Source organism: Musa acuminata, chromosome BXJ2-6 (genome assembly GCF_036884655.1).
Source record: "Musa acuminata AAA Group cultivar baxijiao chromosome BXJ2-6, Cavendish_Baxijiao_AAA, whole genome shotgun sequence".
Taxonomy (NCBI): Eukaryota; Viridiplantae; Streptophyta; class Magnoliopsida; order Zingiberales; family Musaceae; genus Musa; species Musa acuminata.
The window spans coordinates 30,424,654-30,446,058 of NC_088343.1; positions in this window are offsets into that span (position 1 = coordinate 30,424,654).

The following is a 21,405-nucleotide window of genomic DNA, read 5'->3' on the forward strand; positions in this document are numbered from 1 at the left end:
AGTTCTCCTTGGGTAGTCATATTTGATGGGTGGCTTTGGGCTATCTCCAAGCACCTATTTCCAACTTCCGTCTGGCCGTCGGTTTATGGGTGATATGGCATACTCCTTTTCAATTTAGTATCCTGAATATGGAATAACTTTGTCCAAAATCTACTCGTGAAGATACAAGTAGAATTTGTCATAAGCACAATGCGTCCCTAATAGTGTAATTCTTTTGAGTCCCAATTATAATAAGCCACGGAGCTTGGTGCTTCCTCCAAATTTTTTATGATCTTACTAGTCTCTGGATCTTCTTACCATTCCATCTTAATATCCTCAAGGAAGTCGCTGGTCGGAAGCGAAACAGCCAAAAATTCAGCTTGCTCGAGTAGTTGCGAAAGCGTATCTGCAACAACATTCTCTTTCCACTAATTATAAGTTATTTCATAATCAAATCTAAAAAGTTTTATTACCTATTTTTGCTGCTCAAGGGATGATATCTTTTACTCCAAAAAGTACTTAAGGCTATTATGGTCGGTTTTAATTTGAAATCGTCAACCGATCAAGTTCAACGGCATTGAGAAGGTGAATCACAGTAACTAACTCAACGCAAGGAGTGCAAACACTTCAAGTGCTTCAGAAGTGTGAGCAAAGAGCAGGCGAAGGCTAGTAACCAGCTCGATGCATGGAGTACAACCTCGAGGAGGCGGGCGAAGTCAAGTAACCTTTGCCTTCTCAACTCTTAAGAGAATGGGCGAAATCGAGTACCCTAATTCTCTTATCTATCCAGCAGAGGAGCTCTGCATATGTTCAAAGACCCTTCGAAGATAATGGAAGATAATAGTTGTCAAATCCTCACCAATGGTGATCAGTGTTACTGAGAGTAGATTGTCTGCTTCATTTCCCAACGAAATGTCAATCGAAAACGGAAGTGATGCGAACCTACTTGGATGTGACAACTAAGTGAAAGAAGAGTCAATGAGCAAATTTGGTGGAGAAAGGACCCAAAACTTTAGAAGTTTGCGAGACGATGCTCGTTAAAGCTCCAACAAGCATCCACCCATTTCAAGCAGCATGAGGAATTTGAGAGACTGGCGCAGTAAGGATGGTCTTTTCCTTCATCTGGGGGATCCGCAAGAATCAACAAGGATCAATACAACTCAACCAACCCTACACCAGAGTCAGAGTCATTGGTGAGTTGAAGCAGCATGGCGGATCAAAGGTTCGACTACTCAAAAACAATAGCAGAGAGCAGCTAGGAGCAAAGAGGCGCATTGTAGCTGGAGCAGAAGATTGAATACTCAGCAAAGGTGAGGAGTTGTAATGTCGACAAAGGCTTCAATGAGGACGTCGAAGGAATAAGTGGGGGAGAATGTCACGGAAAAACTTCTAAATAAGATGTTTGATATAATGCTTATGTATGTCCGTGTCTTTTGGCATGTTCATGCCTTGTACAGCATGTAGAGAGACGGTCGAAGGCTTAATAGTCCCATTTTAGTTGGGTTGGTGACCTCTTTATGCTTGTAAATAAAGGTTGTGTCATGTGGATACGTGCGAGAGATTCTCGGTCTGTAATAGACCATTTTACCCTTTGTTGTGCAACTGTTCAGAGCTTGTAAAGTCTATTTGTAATTTGCATTGTCTATGAAGTGTTTTTCAGAGATGTTTGCTTATGGATCCCGATTGAGGCGTTCTCTCTAACCCGTTCTCTCTTTTGTTGGTCCTAAGGGACAATGGGAGGCTTCTGGGAGGCTGACCTTTGCGGACGGATACGCAAGGGTGCCGCACGACTTAGGCAAAACCAGCTAAGTCTGTGACAAGCTGGCGTGCCGCCTGTAGGCGAGGGCATCGCCCTCGCCCCGCCACACAAGCCGCCGCCAACAGGGTGGCGGCGACGGTTGTAAGGGATTAGGGCATTAGGGCATTCTTGGGCAAAAAGATAGTTTTAACCCTGTAAATTTTAGAAATTTAAATTATGTCCTTGTATCCAAATTATGAAAATACCCCTATGAGTGCTGAAATTCCTTATATGTCCCTGATTTCATAAAATACTAATTAATTAAAAGATTTAGTTGATTATTATTTTTATTATTATCTAGTAGTCCTACATGATGATGATTATTTATACATGTGATGTATGATGTATCGAAGGATGATCATGAACCGTGTGATGTGCGTACTTGTGATTATTATTATTGGGGTATGCGATCCTCCATTATATTTATCGTTTATTGTCGGGCCTGCGTGCCTATGATTAAGTTGTAATCATATGAGGAGGCATAGCGGGAGCGTGGATGCGATAGCGGGACCCACGAAAAAGACAATCGCGATGCATAAAGATGCATCGAGATGTCGACGGAACCGACGAGGACGAGATGAACGATCACAGGACATGGAGATGCACCGTTGCACATATAGATCTTGATGAGTGATTTGCTAGTCATAAGTGCCCAGCAAGCCAATCACGTGAGTGATGGCACGTGTGACTTGATACAGAATCTTTTTGCTTATTATATTTTGGCATATATCACTTTATAACTATTGCATAAATGCATATATGTTGTGATGTCCTTGGATTTGTGCAATGGGAATCGGATCGTGATGAGATCACGATAATGAGATCGATTCACCTTTAAACACATATCCTAAATAATCCCGGTCATAGGTTACTCGAGAGGGACATCGTGATAACCGGATAGACTGGTGTGCTGTATACCCGTCCATATGATGGATGCAGCTGGTCTCATAGCTGCTTGTGTAGGGACACTAGGGATACAGTACAGGTGCTCATTGGAGAATGAGTTCACTGATTGATCCGCTTACGGAATGCTGGATGGTTGATGATGCCTTATTGTCAGACAACAATTCCGTAGTCCTAGTGGTGTATCTGGTTCTTAGACTTGAGACACCAAGGATGTCCTGTATGAGTGCTCCACTCTTTGATACCAGACTTATAGGTTTGGCTGTTCCCAGATCTAGTACAGCTGGTCATTGGGAGTGGTAGTCGACCTTACGAGGGCTATTGAGTGTCGATAGAGGATCATCCACTCTCGGTATCATGAGAGGAATATCCCATGTGTTCTTGCTCAGACAAATCCCTGGCCAGGGTCATTCGGGTTGAGAGAGAAAGAGTTCTCCGGGAGAATCCGATTAGAGCGAGACTCGAGTAGAAACCGTATGGGTCTGACAGCACCATGCTCGATATACGGTCTCTGGGATATTAGATGGATGAGGGACTATAGGTACATGGTAACTGAGGACAGACAGGTCCAATGGATTGGATTCCCCTGTATCGTCTGGGGACTACGGCGTAGTGGCCTAGTACTTCCGTAGTCGATGAGTCGAGTGAATTATTACAGAGATAATAATTCACTGAGTTAGAAGGAGTTCTGACAGGTATGACTCACGGCCAGCTCGATATTGGGCCTAGAGGGTCACACACATATGGTAGGCATTGCGATGAGTAGAGGTTCGGATATGAGATATCCGACGGAGCCCTTGTCTTATTGGATGCAGATCCAATACCCACTAGGGAAAGGACCCATTAGGGTTTTGACACGGGATCTCTATAAATAGGAGGGATTCACAGCCTCATAGGCTAGAGTCTTTGCTTGCCCTTCCTATTCTCCTCTCCCTCTCCACCTCAGAGTAGGCCTAGAGTTTTGAGGAGCGTCGTCGCAACCCTGCTGTGTGGATCACCGCTAGAGAGGAGGACGCTTGACCTCCTTCACCCTCTCCTAAGGATCTGCAAGGAAACAGGGATATACGATCTCCCTAGGTAACACAATCTCTATACGCAGTTTTGTGTTTTTGCGGATTTTGCGCACCAATCTTCGCACGACGATGAACATCTTTTTGGGAATCGGGGATTTTTGTTTTCTTGTTCTTCCGCTGCGCATATGATGTCGCCCCCCCTATGATTTCCCAACAGTGGTATCAGAGCCAGGTTGTTCGTGCGAATGATTGGTTTTGAACTGCGTGTATTGTGTTTAGGAAGAATATTGACGTCAAAATCGTTGACGCAAAAGCGAGGAAGGGCAGCAACAGTTGCTGCCCTCGATCTGCATGCCTGCAGCCACCTGCAGCCGCAGCCAGGCAGCACAGCGCCGGCGCAGTGCCTGCAGCAGCCGGCCGGCGGCCTGCTTGCAGCAGGCTTGCTGCCGGCGGGGCTGGCAACCCACGGGCAGAGGCGCCGCAGGGCAGCGGCGCCTGCCACCGAAAGGAAGCGGCGCCTGCCGCCGCAGGGCAGCGACGCACGACGCCTGCCGCCGCTGCTCCTGCGGGCGAAACCCCCCCCCACAGGGGCGGCCGCCCGGCGGGACAGCACCGCCTGCGGAGGCAGCGGCGCCCGAAGGGGGCGCCCACCCGCAGCGGCGTCGCCGCCAGCGGGCGTGCCGCCTGCAGGCGAGGGCAGTGCCCTCGCCCCGCCGCACAGGCGCCGCCGGCAGGGTGGCGGCGGCGGCAGCAGCAGAAGGGGAATTAGGGTTTTGGGCAAAAAGACAGTTTTGCCCCTATGAATTTGATAAATTCCAGTTTCTGTCTTTTGTCCAAATTACGAAAATACCCTTAGGAATTGAGAAATTCCCTACATGTCCCTGATTTTAGAAAATATTAATTAATTAAAAGGTTTAGTTGATTATTATTTTTATTATTATCTAGTAGTCCTACATTATGATGATTATTTATACATGTGATGTATGATGTGTGGACGGATGATCATGGACCGTGATGTGTGTACTTGTGATTATTATTATTGAGGTCTGCGAACCTCCATTATATTTCTCGTTTATTGTCGGGCCTGCGTGCCTATGATTAAGTTGTAATCACATGAGGAGGCGCAGCGGGAGCGTGGATGCGATAGCGGGACCCACGAGACGGACGATCGTGATGCATGGAGATGCATCAAGATGTCGACGGAACCGACGAGGACGAGATGGACGATCACAAGGCATGGAGATGCACCGTTGCACACATAGATCTTGATGTGAGTGATTAGGCCTACTGGCTCGGGCCTAATCATATTAGGTTGTGGTCCATGATCATCTGGTGTGATTGCTTATACACATACTAGATATGTATATATATTTGCATGCGATGTAGATATATATTAAATATGTATATGTGTGACATGTCATATTAGGAGACCAAATCATAGAAACATCTCTCGATAATATTAAGTCGGTAAACGTGAGGCAATTAGATTGACCCACGTGGCCTTCCATCGTTATGAGTAGGAACCGAATCCCGGTGTAGGTTGAGTTGGTCGAGTCCCTCGAGACTCACCTATATCGCGATTCGCTATCTTGCTTACGACATAGAGATGTCACCGGTGACCTGAGGGCATGATATGCTTGGTCGAGTCCCTCGAGGGTATATCATCAAATCAGACTCATCTTGTAACGAAGGTGTTGACTTAACCGAGCATCATGGTTGGTCGAGTCCCTCGAGGCCATGGTGATTCGGAGGCCGAACAGGACGGGAATCACAAGGAGTTGTGATCGGCAAGAGTTGTCTACCTTTTAGGCTTAGTGTGATTGGTCGAGTCCCTCGAGGTTACACTAAGACGCTGATTGGATCCTGATCCCCACTAGAAGTCTGCCGGAGACTTCCGTTTCACGTGCTGAGGGTGTCGCGTGACTCGTTAGTAAAATAGTGGGAGCATATTAAGATAGAAGTCCATATCTTGATAGTTTATTTCTTGCAAAATCTGCATGTTATTCATTTTTGCTACATCTTTATTTTCAGAAAATGTCGCTTTCAAATCCCTTACGTGGCATACTTGATGTCAACCGCCTCACTGGTCCAAATTATACGGATTGGCTCCGTAACTTGAGAATTGTTCTCACAGCGGAGAAAATCGTGTACGTCCTTGATACAGTGATGCCTACGCCCGAAGAAGGGGCAAGCGAGGATGAGATCGCTCGCTACGTGAAGTACATTGATGACTCCACTCTTGCTCAGTGCTATATGTTGGGCTCTATGACTCCAGAGTTACAGAGACAACATGAAAAGATGGATGCCAGATCCATTCTCCTACATGTCCGCAAATTGTTTGAGGAACAGGGAAGGACTCAACGATATGAGATATCCAAGAGCCTTTTCCGCGCTATGATGACTGAGGGGACACCGGTTCAGAACCATGTCCTAAAGATGATTGAGTGGATAGAGAAACTCACAGGTCTAGGAATGGTCCTAGAGGATAACTTGTGTGTGGACATTGTGCTTCAGTCCCTACCAGATTCCTTTTCACAGTTCATAATGAACTTTAATATGAACAAGCTTGAGGTGACTCTCCCAGAGCTCCTCAATATGTTGAGGGAGACAGAGAGTACTATTAAGAAAGAGAAGCCAGTTCTCTACACTAGTGAGACCAGAAAGAAAAGGAAAGCAGAAAGGTCCCTTAAGAAAGGAAAGGGCAAGGGCAAACAAGGTAAAGCAAAGGTTGCTAAGAAAGACCCAACAAAGGACAAAGGCCAGTGCTTCCACTGTGGTAAAGATGGGCACTGGAAGAGAAACTGCAAAGAGTACCTTGCAGAAAGGGCGAAACAAAAGCTTGATGAAGCTTCAGGTACATTCATGATCAGTCTCCATTTGTCAGACTCTTATGATAACACATGGGTATTAGATACCGGTAGTGCTTATCATATATGCAATTCGTTGCAGGTTCTGGCAAGGCCTAGGAGACTAGAGAGAGGCAAGATGGACCTCAAGATGGGTAATGGAGCAAAAGTTGCTGTATTAGCTGTTGGCGAGGTCGCCCTACATCTGCCTAGTGGAGCTTTTATTGCATTAGATGCATGTTATTTTGTTCCTTCTATTATCAAAAACATTATCTCCATTTCATGTTTAACAGTTAGTGGATATAAATTTGTTTTTGAGAACAATGGTTGTTCGATATTATTAGATGATAAGATCATCACGAAAGGAACATTGCATAATGGTTTATTTATGTTAGACACCACTCCACATATCATGAATATAAATGTGTCCAAAAGGAAACGAGATGAGTTGAACAGTGCATACCTGTGGCATTGTAGGCTAGGTCATATCCATGAAAGAAGGATTCAAAAGTTGCTAAATGATGGATATCTAGATCCATTCGACTATGTGTCATATGCAACTTGTGAGCCTTGCATTCGTGGAAAACTGACCAACTCTCCATTTAGTGGAACTGGAGAGAGAGCCACTGAGTTGTTGGAACTCATACATAGTGATGTATGTGGACCCATGTCAACTCATGCCATTGGAGGTTACTCCTACTTCATTACATTTACTGATGATTTCTCAAGGTATGGATATGTGTACTTAATGAAGTACAAGTCCGAGGCCTTTGAGAAATTCAGAGAGTATAAGAATGAGGTGAAGAACCAGACTGGAAAGAGTATCAAAACTCTTCGATCAGATCGAGGAGGTGAGTACTTAAGTACAGAGTTTACTCACTTCCTCAAGGACCATGGGATATTATCCCAATGGACACCTCCTTATACACCTCAGCTCAATGGTGTCTCTGAAAGGAGAAATCGTACATTATTAGATATGGTACGGTCCATGATGAGTTTCGCTGACCTACCCATCTCATTCTGGGGATATGCCCTAGAAACCGCAGCTTACCTTCTGAACAGAGTTCCAATTAAGTCGGTGGTGTCTACACCATATGAGATATGGAAAGGGAAGAAGCCTGATCTTAAAGTAGTTAAGATTTGGGGCTGCTCTACCCATGTTAAAAGACACAACCCCGATAAGTTAGAATCAAGGACAGGGCGATGTAAATTTGTGGGATACCCCAAGGAAACTTGTGGGTATTATTTCTATCATCTCGAGGACCAAAAGGTCTTTGTAGCTAAGAGAGCAGTGTTCCTTGAGAAGGAACACATTCTTGGCGGAGACAGTGGGAGAATGATAGAGTTGAGCGAAGTTAGGGAACCAAGCTCAAGCACCACTCTACAGCCCGAGTCTGTTCAGGTATCTAATACACAAGTTTCAACTTTACGCAGGTCTGATAGAGTATCCCATCCTCCTGAGAGATATGTGGGACATATTAGAGCAGAGGATGTAGAGGATATTGATCCTCAGACCTACGAGGAGGCTATTATGAGTATAGACTCCGGGAAGTGGAAAGAAGCCATGAATTCTGAAATGGATTCTATGTACTCCAATAAGGTTTGGAACCTAGTTGATGCACCCGAAGGTATTGTACCCATCGGTTGCAAGTGGATCTTTAAGAAAAAGATCGGAGTAGATGGAAAGGTAGAGACCTATAAAGCAAGGCTAGTGGCTAAGGGGTATCGTCAAAGGCAAGGTGTTGACTACGACGAAACTTTCTCACCCGTAGCAATGCTAAAATCCATCAGAATTCTATTGGCTATTGCAGCACACTATGATTATGAGATCTGGCAGATGGATGTGAAAACCACATTCCTCAACGGGAACCTGGAGGAGGAGGTGTATATGATGCAACCTGAGGGATTCGTGTCCAAGAACTGCCCAGATAAGGTGTGTAGGTTGCTTAGATCCATTTATGGACTAAAGCAAGCTTCCCGAAGTTGGAACATAAGATTTGATGAGGCAATCAGATCTTATGACTTCGTTAAGAACGAAGATGAGCCTTGTGTATACAGAAAGGTAAGTGGGAGCGCTATTAGCTTTTTGGTGTTATATGTGGATGACATCCTCATCATTGGGAATGACATAGGAATGCTATCCACAATAAAGGCTTGGTTATCTAGACACTTCTCCATGAAGGACTTAGGAGAAGCATCTTATATCTTGGGGATTAGAATCTATAGAGATAGATCCAAAAGGATGCTTGGCTTGTCCCAGTCCAGGTACATAGAAACTATTGTCAAAAGGTTTGGCATAGAAAATTCCAAAAGATGTCTCATACCGATGAGACATGGGATATCGCTTTCTACGAGTATGTCCCCAAAGACTCCAGAAGAAAGGGCGAACATGGATATGATACCTTATGCCTCAGCAATAGGGTCTATCATGTATGCCATGCTATGTACTAGGCCTGATATAGCGCATGCTCTGAGTGTCACGAGCAGGTATCAGGCGGATCCAGGCTTGGAGCACTGGAAAGCAGTAAAGTGTATCCTTAAGTACTTGAGAAGGACTAAGGATCTTTTACTAGTATATGGAGGAAATAGCCTTAAGGTTGAAGGCTACACTGACTCAAGTTTTCAGTCTGATGTCGATGATAGCAAGTCGAATTCAAGGTATGTGTACACCTTGAATGGAGGAGCAATGTGCTGGAAGAGTTCCAAGCAAGATACCACTGCTGACTCGACCACAGAGGCGGAGTACATTGCTGCATCAGATGCAGCAAAGGAGGGAGTCTGGTTGAAGAAGTTCATCACAGATTTGGGAGTCGTGCCGGATAGTGAGGAGCCGATTTCCCTATATTGCGACAACAACGGGGCAATTGCTCAAGCGAAGGAACCTAGGTCTCATCAGAAATCTAAGCATGTTCTGAGGAGGTTCCACCTTATCAGAGAGATCGTGACCCGAGGAGATGTAGCAGTGGAAAGAGTTCCATCCGAAGATAACATTGCAGATCCACTAACAAAGCCATTGTCTCAGATTGTCTTTGAGCGTCACAGGGGTCTGATGGGGATCAGACACATAGGTGATTGGCTTTAGGTCAAGTGGGAGATTGCTAGTCATAAGTGCCCAGCAAGCCAATCACGTGAGTGATGGCACGTGTGACTTGATACAGAATCTTTTTGCTTATTATATTTTGGCATATATCACTTTATAACTATTGCATAAATGCATATATGTTGTGATGTCCTTGGATTTGTGCAATGGGAATCGGATCGTGATGAGATCACGATAATGAGATCGATTCACCTTTAAACACATATCCTAAATAATCCCGGTCATAGGTTACTCGAGAGGGACATCGTGATAACCGGATAGACTGGTGTGCTGTATACCCGTCCATATGATGGATGCAGCTGGTCTCATAGCTGCTTGTGTAGGGACACTAGGGATACAGTACAGGTGCTCATTGGAGAATGAGTTCACTGATTGATCCGCTTACGGAATGCTGGATGGTTGATGATGCCTTATTGTCAGACAACAATTCCGTAGTCCTAGTGGTGTATCTGGTTCTTAGACTTGAGACACCAAGGATGTCCTGTATGAGTGCTCCACTCTTTGATACCAGACTTATAGGTTTGGCTGTTCCCAGATCTAGTACAGCTGGTCATTGGGAGTGGTAGTCGACCTTACGAGGGCTATTGAGTGTCGATAGAGGATCATCCACTCTCGGTATCATGAGAGGAATATCCCATGTGTTCTTGCTCAGACAAATCCCTGGCCAGGGTCATTCGGGTTGAGAGAGAAAGAGTTCTCCGGGAGAATCCGATTAGAGCGAGACTCGAGTAGAAACCGTATGGGTCTGACAGCACCATGCTCGATATACGGTCTCTGGGATATTAGATGGATGAGGGACTATAGGTACATGGTAACTGAGGACAGACAGGTCCAATGGATTGGATTCCCCTGTATCGTCTGGGGACTACGGCGTAGTGGCCTAGTACTTCCGTAGTCGATGAGTCGAGTGAATTATTACAGAGATAATAATTCACTGAGTTAGAAGGAGTTCTGACAGGTATGACTCACGGCCAGCTCGATATTGGGCCTAGAGGGTCACACACATATGGTAGGCATTGCGATGAGTAGAGGTTCGGATATGAGATATCCGACGGAGCCCTTGTCTTATTGGATGCAGATCCAATACCCACTAGGGAAAGGACCCATTAGGGTTTTGACACGGGATCTCTATAAATAGGAGGGATTCACAGCCTCATAGGCTAGAGTCTTTGCTTGCCCTTCCTATTCTCCTCTCCCTCTCCACCTCAGAGTAGGCCTAGAGTTTTGAGGAGCGTCGTCGCAACCCTGCTGTGTGGATCACCGCTAGAGAGGAGGACGCTTGACCTCCTTCACCCTCTCCTAAGGATCTGCAAGGAAACAGGGATATACGATCTCCCTAGGTAACACAATCTCTATACGCAGTTTTGTGTTTTTGCGGATTTTGCGCACCAATCTTCGCACGACGATGAACATCTTTTTGGGAATCGGGGATTTTTGTTTTCTTGTTCTTCCGCTGCGCATATGATGTCGCCCCCCCTATGATTTCCCAACATGATTAGACCTACTGGCTCGGGCCTAATCACATTAGGTTGTGGTCCATGATCATCTGGTGTGATTACTTATACACATACTATATATATATATATATATATATATATATATATATATATATATATATATATATATATATATATATATGCATGTGATGTAGATATATATTAAATATGTATATGTGTGACATGTCATATTAGGAGACCAAATCATAGAAACATCTCTCTCGATAATATTAAGTCGGTAAACGTGAGGCAATTAGATTGACCCACGTAGCCTTCCATCGTTATAAGTAGGAACCGATTCCTGGTGTAGGTTGAGTTGGTCGAGTTCCTCGAGACTCACCTATATCGCGATTCGCTATCTTGCTTACAACATAGAGATGTCACCGGTGACTTGAGGACATGGTATGCTTGGTCGAGTCCCTCGAGGGTATATCATCAAATCAGACTCATCTTGTAACGAAGGTGTTGACTTAACCGAGCATCATGGTTGGTCGAGTCCCTCGAGACCATGATGATTCGGAGGCCGAACAGGATGAGAATCACAAGGAGTTATGATCGGCAAAAGTTGCCTACCTTTTAGGCTTAGTGTGATTGGTCGAGTCCCTCGAGGTTACACTAAGACGCTGATTGGATCCTGATCCCTATTAGAAGTCTGCCGGAGACTTCCATTTCACGTGCTGAGGGTGTCGCATGACTCGTTAGTAAAATAGTGGGAGCATATTATGATAGAAGTCTATATCTTGATAGTTTATTTCTTGCAAAATTTGCATGTTATTCATTTTTGCTACATCTTTGTTTTTAGAAAATGTCGATTTCAAATCCCTTACGTGGCATACTTGATGTCAACCGCCTCATTGGTCTAAATTATACGGATTGGCTCCGCAACTTGAGAATTGTTCTCACGGCAGAGAAAATCGTGTACATCCTTAATACAGTGATGCCTGCGCCTGAAGAAGGGGCAAGCGAGGATGAGATCGCTCACTATGTGAAGTACATTGATGACTCCACTCTTGCTCAATGCTATATGTTGGGCTCTATGACTCCTGAGTTACAGAGACAACATGAAAAGATGGATGCCAGATCCATTCTCCTACATGTCCGTAGATTGTTTGACGAATAGGGAAGGACTCAGCGATATGAGATATCCAAGCGCCTCTTCTGCACTAGGATGACTGAGGGGACACTAGTTCAGAACCATGTCCTAAAGATGATTGAGTGGATAGAGAAACTCATAGGTCTAGGAATGATCCTAGAGGATAACTTGTTAGGATCGGAGCGGCACTAAGGGGGGGGGGATGAATTAGTGCAGCGGATTAAAACTTTCGTTTCGACAAATCTTTTGATACGATAATAACCAAACTTGAAAAGCTTAACTTGAACGCGTGTTCGTAAAGATATGCAACAAAGGTAATGAGGAAATAAAGCACTTAAGAAGGTTTGCAGTAATGTAAATAGCAATAAGAAAATGCAAACCAGAGATCACGTCGATTTTAAAGTGGTTCGGTCAAATGACCTACATCCACTTGCGAGGCCCTCTTCGATGAGGCTCCCACCTTCCACTAGCAAATCTCTTGAAGGGGAAGGGCAAATACCCCTCTTACAACTTTTTACAAGCGGTTCACACTCTTACAAATTTTCAGCAAGAAAGAAGGAGGTGAACACTCTAGCAAATTGAAAACAAGACTTGCTAAGACTTTTCTAAGACCTTTCTCTCAATCAATTGCCTCTCAAAAAATTATTATCTTAGCTAAGATTTGAGGGGTATTTATAGGCCTCAAGAGGATTCAAATTTGGGCTCCAAAATTTGAATTCTCTTTGGTTCCCGATGCCGATAGTGCCACCGCCTGTCAGTGGCAGTGCCACCGCCTGTCAGTGTCTGACATTGGCTCTCGGGTGCTGGGCGGTGCCACCGCCAGACCCTTCGGTTCACAGGTTGGGCTTTAATTTCAGCCCAAACCAAGTCTAATTTTGGGCCCAGTTGGCCCCTAACCAGGATATAGGATTATCTTTTAATTCTAATCCTAATTACATGTGAACTACATAACTAAAAACATCCCAAGCAAGTTTTCAACGTCGAGTCTTGTTCCGACGAGCTATCCGACGAACTTCCGACGGACTTCCGATATGCTCTCGGGTTTCTTCTGACGGACTCCCAGTAGGCTCCCGATCTTGTAACGACTTCAACGAGTAGCCGAGCCTTCTCGGTGATCTCCGCGAACCTTCGACGATCTCTTTAGTGAACTTCCGAAAATTTCGACAAGTTCCTGATTTCTTCTCGGTTGGTTCCGGCAGCATCTCCGACGATTCTTCGGACTCTTAAACGTCCATCGAATTTGACTCCGGTATTCTTGCTTTATGTTTTCTGGTTATTGTAGTTAATCCTGCACACTTAACTCAATAATATGGATTAGATCAATTAACCCATCAATTGATTTTATCATCAAAATCCGAGATTCAACAATCTCCCCCTTTTTGATGATGACAATCAATTGATGACGGAGTTAAACATAACTCCCCCTATCTATATGGCTGATTTTATCATCAAAATCCGAGATTCAACAATCTCCCCCTTTTTGATGATGACAATCAATTGATGACGGAGTTAAACATAACTCCCCCTATCTATATGCCATATTATGAGAAGATAAAAACACTTGAATTCCATCCCATTGAATTCAAGCATAAACCGATAAGTTCTAACCGTAGAACTTATCGTTATTCTCATTAAGCAATAGTAAATACGAAACTTCGATGAAAATCATAAGTCAAATGATAAGGGACGATTTTTACTACGACAGGAGATAAAGATTTTCAACATGAATTTCATGATATAAATGTAAGGCATGATTTCATATGATCAACCAATCTAAAAACTTACGATATACTCAAGGATTTTGCAAGGCATATAAGATATTTGTATTATACAAGCTCTTGTAATTCATATAAGTCATGTTATCGATGCGCATAAGATATTTTTATTAAGTCATGCTATCGAAATGGTATAAGTCATCACTTAGTCATCACTTCTCCCCCTTTGTCATCAACAAAAAGAGAATGAGACTTGAAGCACATAATTTGTGATTATAACATCAGGAATTCAGCATTGATCATACAAAAATTCATCATTCAAAATTAAGTATGCTAAAATATTTACGCAGAGTTCAGGAAAATTCAGCATTCATCCATTTTATCAAATCTCTTCTTTCTATAAATAACAAAAATTGTAGGTGTACAAAGAAGAGATTGTGATTAAAAAAATTTCAAGTAGTAACTCCAATAAGTCAAGATCATAATTCGAATACAAACTCATTCAAATTCAAATCGTCAACTTGAAACTCATAATCAAGCCATCAAAATCAATTTCGAGATTCATAAAATATTATAAAATCATTAATCTTGATCAGATAGGAGCGGTGTTTGACTCAAGATAGGATAAGGTAATTTAACGTGTCATTTAGAATCGAAAGAGAAGGATCAAATTCACCGAGGAACGGAGAGAGGATGAAAAACTTTACGGAAAATCCATTCAAACAAGTTTATTCTTAGGGACAATTTAACATACCTAATTCCCTTCTAATGAATTCAAATTGGTCTTCATTTAAAGCTTTTGTAAATATATCTGCTAATTGATGCTTTGTGTCGATGAATTCTAGTACAAAATTATTGTTAAGGACATGATCGCATATGAAATGATGCCTAACGTCGATGTGCTTAGTTCTAGAGTGCTGAATTGGATTTTTAGTAAGACATATGACACTAGTATTATCACATTTTATGGGAACGTTTTTAAAGTGAATTCCATAGTCTTCTAAAGTATTTTTCATCCAAACAACTTGTGCACAGCATGCACTTGCAGCAATGTATTCGGCTTCTACCGTAGATAGTGCAACTGAATTTTGTTTCTTGGAAGTCCAAGAAACAAGTGCATGTCCTAAAAATTGGCATGTTCTGGATGTACTTTTTCTATCTATCCTGCATCCGCCAAAATCGGCTTCTGCATAAGCTATTAAATCGAATTTTTCAGATTTTGGATACCACAATCCTAGATTTGGAGTTCCTTTAAGATACCTAAATATTCTTTTAACACTCTTAAGATTAGATAATTTAGGATTAGATTGAAACCTAGTGCAAAGTCCTACACTAAACATAATATCTGGTCTAGTCGCGGTGAGGTAGAGTAGACTACCTATCATTCCCCTATATATTTTTTGATCAAAATTTTTACTATTTTCATCCATATCTAACTTAGTCGAAGTACTCATAGGGGTGCTTATTGCTTTTGAATTATCCATGTTAAATCGTTTTAATAATTCTAATGTATATTTAGATTAGTTACGAAATATACCATCACTAAGTTGTTTGATTTGTAATCCTAAAATGAAAGTTAATTCACCCATTAAACTCATTTCAAATTCATGACTCATACATTTGGCAAATGATTCACATAGTGATTCATCTGAAGAGCCAAAAATAATATCGTCAACATAAATTTGCATAATAAGAAAATTATTTTCAAAATGTTTGATAAACAATGTAGTATCAACCTTGCCTTTGGTAAAATTATTTAAAATAAGAAAGGAACTAAGCCTTTCATACTAAGCTCTAGGAGCTTGTTTCAAGCCATAGAGAGCCTTAGTCAATTTGAATACATGATTAGGAAGAAGAGAATTTTCAAATCTGAGAGGTTGTTCGACATATACTTCTTCGAAAATAAAACCATTCAAGAAGGCACTTTTGACATTCATTTGAAACAGTTTAAAATTATTACTACTAGCATAGGCAAGGAGCATCCTAATGGCTTCTAATCTTGCCACAGGAGCGAAGGTTTCTTCGTAGTCGATACCTTCTTCTTGGTTGAAACCTTTTGCCACTAATCTAGCCTTGTTTCTAACCACGATACCATTTTCGTCTTGCTTGTTTCTAAAGACCCATTTAGTACCAATGACTAAATGGTCACTAGGTCTAGGAACAAGCTTCCATACCTTATTCCTCTCAAATTGATTTAATTCCTCTTGCATTGTAATAACCAAAAAATCATCTTTTAAGGCCTCGTCAATGCATTTAGGTTCGATTTGAGAAAGGAAGGCGGTGTTAGCACAAAAATTCTTGAAAGAGGAACGAGTTTGAACCCCTTTTGATGTTTCTCCTATAATTAGCTTCTTTGGATGAGCATCTATATACTTCCATTCCTTGGGTAAGGAAATTTCGGAAGAAGGTGCATCCAAGTTGCTATTTTGAGGAGGGGGTTCATTTAAATTCAAATTCTCAAAACCAAGATCATCATCAAAATCATTTTTCTTTAAATTAGAAATTTCATTAAAAACTACATGAATAGATTCTTCTATTACTAAGGTTCTTTTGTTAAAAACCCGAAAAACCTTAGAAACGGAAGAGTAACCAAGAAAGATGCCTTCATCGGATTTAGCATCAAATTTTCCTAAGGCATCCCTTTCATTCAAAATAAAGCATTTACAGCCGAAAACTTTAAAATAGGAAATATTTGGTTTTTTGTTGTTCCATAATTCATAGGGAGTTTTTGATAGGGATGGTCTTATTAGGACCCTATTCATGATGTAGCAAGCCGTATTCACGGCTTCGACCCAAAAATACTTGGGTAGACTATGTTCATTTAATATCGTTCTTGCCATTTCTTGTAGGTTTCTATTTTTTCTTTCAACTACTCCATTTTGTTGAGGATTCCTTGGAGTGGAGAAGTTGTGATTGTATCCATTAACTTCACAAAAATTTTGAAAGTCACGGTTTTGAAATTCGCCACCGTGATCACTCCGAATTGATGAAATCATGAAGCCTTTTTCGTTTTGAGTGAGTTTACAAAATTTAGAGAAACACTTGAAATAATCACTTTTGTGAGCTAAGAAATAGGTCCAAGTGTATCTAGTATAGTCATCCAAAATTACAAACGCATATTTGCTTCCTCCTAGACTTGTCGTGTCAATTGGTCCAAATAAGTCCAAATGAATCAATTGTAATGGTCTAGTGGTGCTAATTTGAATTTTTGGTTTAAAACTAGTTTTTATTTGTTTACCTAGTTGACATGCATCGCATACTTTGTCCTTAATAAACTTTATATTTGGAATTCCTCGCACTAATTCTCTAGATGAGATCTTAGATATTAGTTTCATGCTTGCATGGCCTAGTCTCATTTGCCAAAGCCAAGCATCATCATTTAAAGCGGAGAAGCACATTTCATTACTTAGTTCATCAAGGTTGATGGTGTAGACATTATTTTATTTTAATGCAATCATAGTTATGTTATGGTTTGGTTTTTCAATAATACACACATTTGATTCAAATCTAACGATATAACCTTTATCGCATAATTGACTAACACTCAAGAGATTATGTTTCAATCCATCAACTAGTAAGACATCATCAATAGAAAATTTTAATTTGTTACCTATGGTTCCCTTGCCAATGATTTTGCCTTGGTTGTTGTCTCCGAAGGTGACGTACCCTTCTTCTTTGCTAGTGAGCATAGAGAAATGAGATGGATCTCCAATCATATGTCTTGAGCATCCACTATCGATATACCATCTCTTGCTCCTAGCATGTGATGGTGTATGTTTCTATAAGAAGGGATTATTTTTAGGTACCAATTTTCTTTTGGGTGCCTTAAAAACTGATCTAACTTGTTCATCATATTGCATAGAATTGATCATGGTTCCTTTAGGAACCCAAATTAGTTTGTTCGGACTAATTTTCTTGAATGGACATTTATAAGTTTTATGTCCATATTTACAACAAAAGTTGCAATTGCTTTGGTGCCGAACATGTAAGATAGGGCCTTTAATGAAGGTGGTTAGATTTTGGTGAGGACTTCTCACAAATCCGATTCTACTTCTTTTAGGAACGTGACCCTTATTTGTAAGGATCATGTTCAAAGACTTGCTACCAACCTCGAATTTCTTCAAGGTGTCCTTAAGTAGTAAGTTCTCCTTTTGGAGAGTTTCTAGATCATGACATTTTATACATGGAGCTAAACTATCATGATATTCAGTCTTTAATTTATTGACATTACAAGTGAGACTATCATGCTCCTTTTTTAGCAATTTGTATTTTCTACTAATTGTCTTATATTCATCAAATAACTCATGGAAGGCATTTAATAATTCATGATAAGGTAAATCTGCATCAATTAAATCCGTTACCTCTTCTCCGATGGCCATTAGGGCGTAATGAGCAACTTGCTCGGTGTTGGACTCCTCTTCTTCAGACGTGCTTGAATCATCCCACGTTGCCTTGAGCGCCTTCTTCTTTGATGTTCTCTTTTTGGCTTGAGGACAATCGTTCTAGTAGTGTCCCGGTTTTTTGCACTCATAGCAAATCACTTGGTCCTTTTTGTGTTCAAATTTATTTTTTGTATTATTTTTAAATTTGTTCTTTCTTAAATATTTTTAAAATTTTTGAGTCAAAAGTGCAATGTCATTGTCACTGTCCTCATCACTTGATGTTCCTTTCAAGTGATCTTTTTGTGATGTGAGTGCCATATCCTTCCTGTTCTTTGGAAGAGGGTTCTCGAGCTCGTCATGAGCTTGACATGTCATTTCGTAGGTCATTAGAGACCCAATAAGTTCTTCAAGAGGGAATGTTTTAAGGTCTTTGGCCTCTTGAATGGCCGTAACTTTTAGATCCCAACTTTTAGGGAGGGATCTTAAGATTTTAGTTACTAGTTCAAAGTTAGTAAAATCTTTACCAAGAGCTTTGAGTCCATTGATGACATCCGTGAACCGGGTGTACATGTCTCCGATGGACTCACTTGGTTTCATTCAGAAGAGTTCGTAAGAGTGCACAAGGATGTTGATTTTGGACTCTTTCACTCGGCTAGTGCCTTCATGAGTGACTTCAAGAGTTCTCCGAATATCAAAAGCCGAATCACAAATTGAAACACGATTAAATTCATTTTTGTCTAGTACACAAAACAAGGCATTCATAGCCTTTGTGTTTAAAGCAAAAACCTTCTTCTCCGATTCATTCCATTTGCTCATCGGAAGAGAAGATTTTTGAAATCCGTTTTCGACAATAGTCCAAAGCTCGAAATCCATGGAAATGAGGAAGATCCTCATACGAGTCTTCCAATAAGTAGAATCCGACCCATTAAACATGGGTGGACGTGTGATAGAATGACCCTCATGTATGCCGAAGTAAGCCATCTCTCTTGGGTATCAAACCAAATATGAGAGTGAGCATAGCTCTGATACCAATTGTTAGGATTGGAGCGGCACTAAGAGGGGGGGGGGGGTGAATTAGTGCAGCGGATTAAAACTTTTGTTTCGACAAATCTTTTTATACGATAATAACTGAACTTAAAAAGCTTAACTTGAACGTGTGTTCGTAAAGATATGCAGCAAAGGTAATGAAGAAATGAAGTACTTAAGAAGGTTTGCAGTAATGTAAATAGCAATAAGAAAATGCAAACTAGAGATCACGCCGATTTTAAAGTGGTTCGGTCAAATGACCTACATCCACTTGCGAGGCCCTCTTCGATAAGGCTCCCACCTTCCACTAGCAAATCTCTTGAAGGAGAAGGGCAAATACCCCTCTTACAACTTTTTACAAGCGGTTCACACTCTTACAAATTTTCAGTAAGAAAGAAGGAGGTGAACACTCTAGCAAATTGAAAACAAGACTTGCTAAGACTTTTCTAAGACCTTTCTCTCAATCAATTGCTTCTTAAAAAGTTATTATCTCAGCTAAGATTTGAGGGGTATTTATAGGCCTCAAAAGGATTCAAATTTGGGCTCCAAAATTTGAATTCTCTTTGGTTCCCGATGCCGGCGGTGCCACCGCCTGTTAGTGTCTGACACTGATAGTGGACTGGCGGTGCCATCGCCTGGCTCTTGGGTGCTGGGCAGTGCAACCGCCTGGCTCTCGAGTGCTGGGCGGTGCCACTGCCAGACCCTTCGGTTCACAGGTTGGGCTTTAATTTCAGCCCAAACCAAGTCTAATTTTGGGCCTAGTTGACCCCTAACTAGGATATAGGATTATCTTTTAATCCTAATCCTAATTACATGTGAACTACATAACTAAAAACATCCCAAGCAAGTTTTCAACGTCGAGTCTTGTTCCAGCGAGCTATCCGACGAACTTCCGGCGGACTTCCGATATGCTCTCGGGTTTCTTCCAACGAACTCCCAGCAGGCTCTCGATCTTGTGACAACTTCCATGAGTAGCCGAGCCTTCTCGGTGATCTCCGCAAACCTCCGACGATCTCTTCAGCAAACTTTCGAAAATTCCGACAAGTTCCTGATTTCTTCTCGGTTGGTTCCGGCAGCATCTCCGACGATTCTTCGGACTCTTAAACGTCCATCGAACTTGACTTCGGTATTCTTGCTTTATGTTTTCTGGTTTTCGTAGTTAATCCTGCACACTTAACTCAATAATATGGATTAGATCAATTAACCTATCAATTGATTTTATCATCAAAATTCGAGATTCAACATAACTTGTGTGTGGACATTGTGCTTTAGTCCCTACCAGATTCTTTTTCACAGTTCATAATGAATTTTAATATGAACAAGCTTGAGGTGACTCTCCTAGAGCTCCTCAATATGTTGAGGGAGGTAGAGAGTACTATTAAGAAAGAGAAGCCAGTTCTCTACACTAGTGAGTCCAAAAAGAAAAGGAAAGCAGAAAGGTCCCTTAAGAAGGGAAAGGGCAAGGGCAGACCAGGTAAAGCAAAGGTTGCTAAGAAAGACCCAGCAAAGGACAAAGGCCAGTGCTTCCACTGTGGCAAAGATGGGCACTGGAAGAGGAACTGCAAAGAGTACCTTGCAGAAAGGGCGAAACAAAAGCTTGATGAAGCTTCAGGTACATTCATGATCAGTCTCCATTTGTTAGACTCTTATGATAACACATGAGTATTGGATACCGGTAGTGCTTATCATATATGCAATTCATTGCCCGTTTTGGCAAGGCCTAGGAGATTAGAGAGAGGCGAGATGGACCTCAAGATGGGTAATGGAGCAAAAGTTACTGTAGTAGCTATTGGCGAGGTCGCCCTACATCTGCCTAGTGGAGCTTTTATTGCATTAGATGCATGTTATTTTGTTCCTTCTATTATCAAAAATATTATCTCTATTTCATGTTTGACAGTTAGTGGATATAAATTAGTTTTTGAGAATAATAGTCGTTCGATATTATTAGATGATAAGATCATCACGAAAGGAACATTGCATAATAGTTTATTTATATTAGACACTACTCTACATATCATGAATGTAAATGTGTCCAAGAGGAAACGAAATGAGAT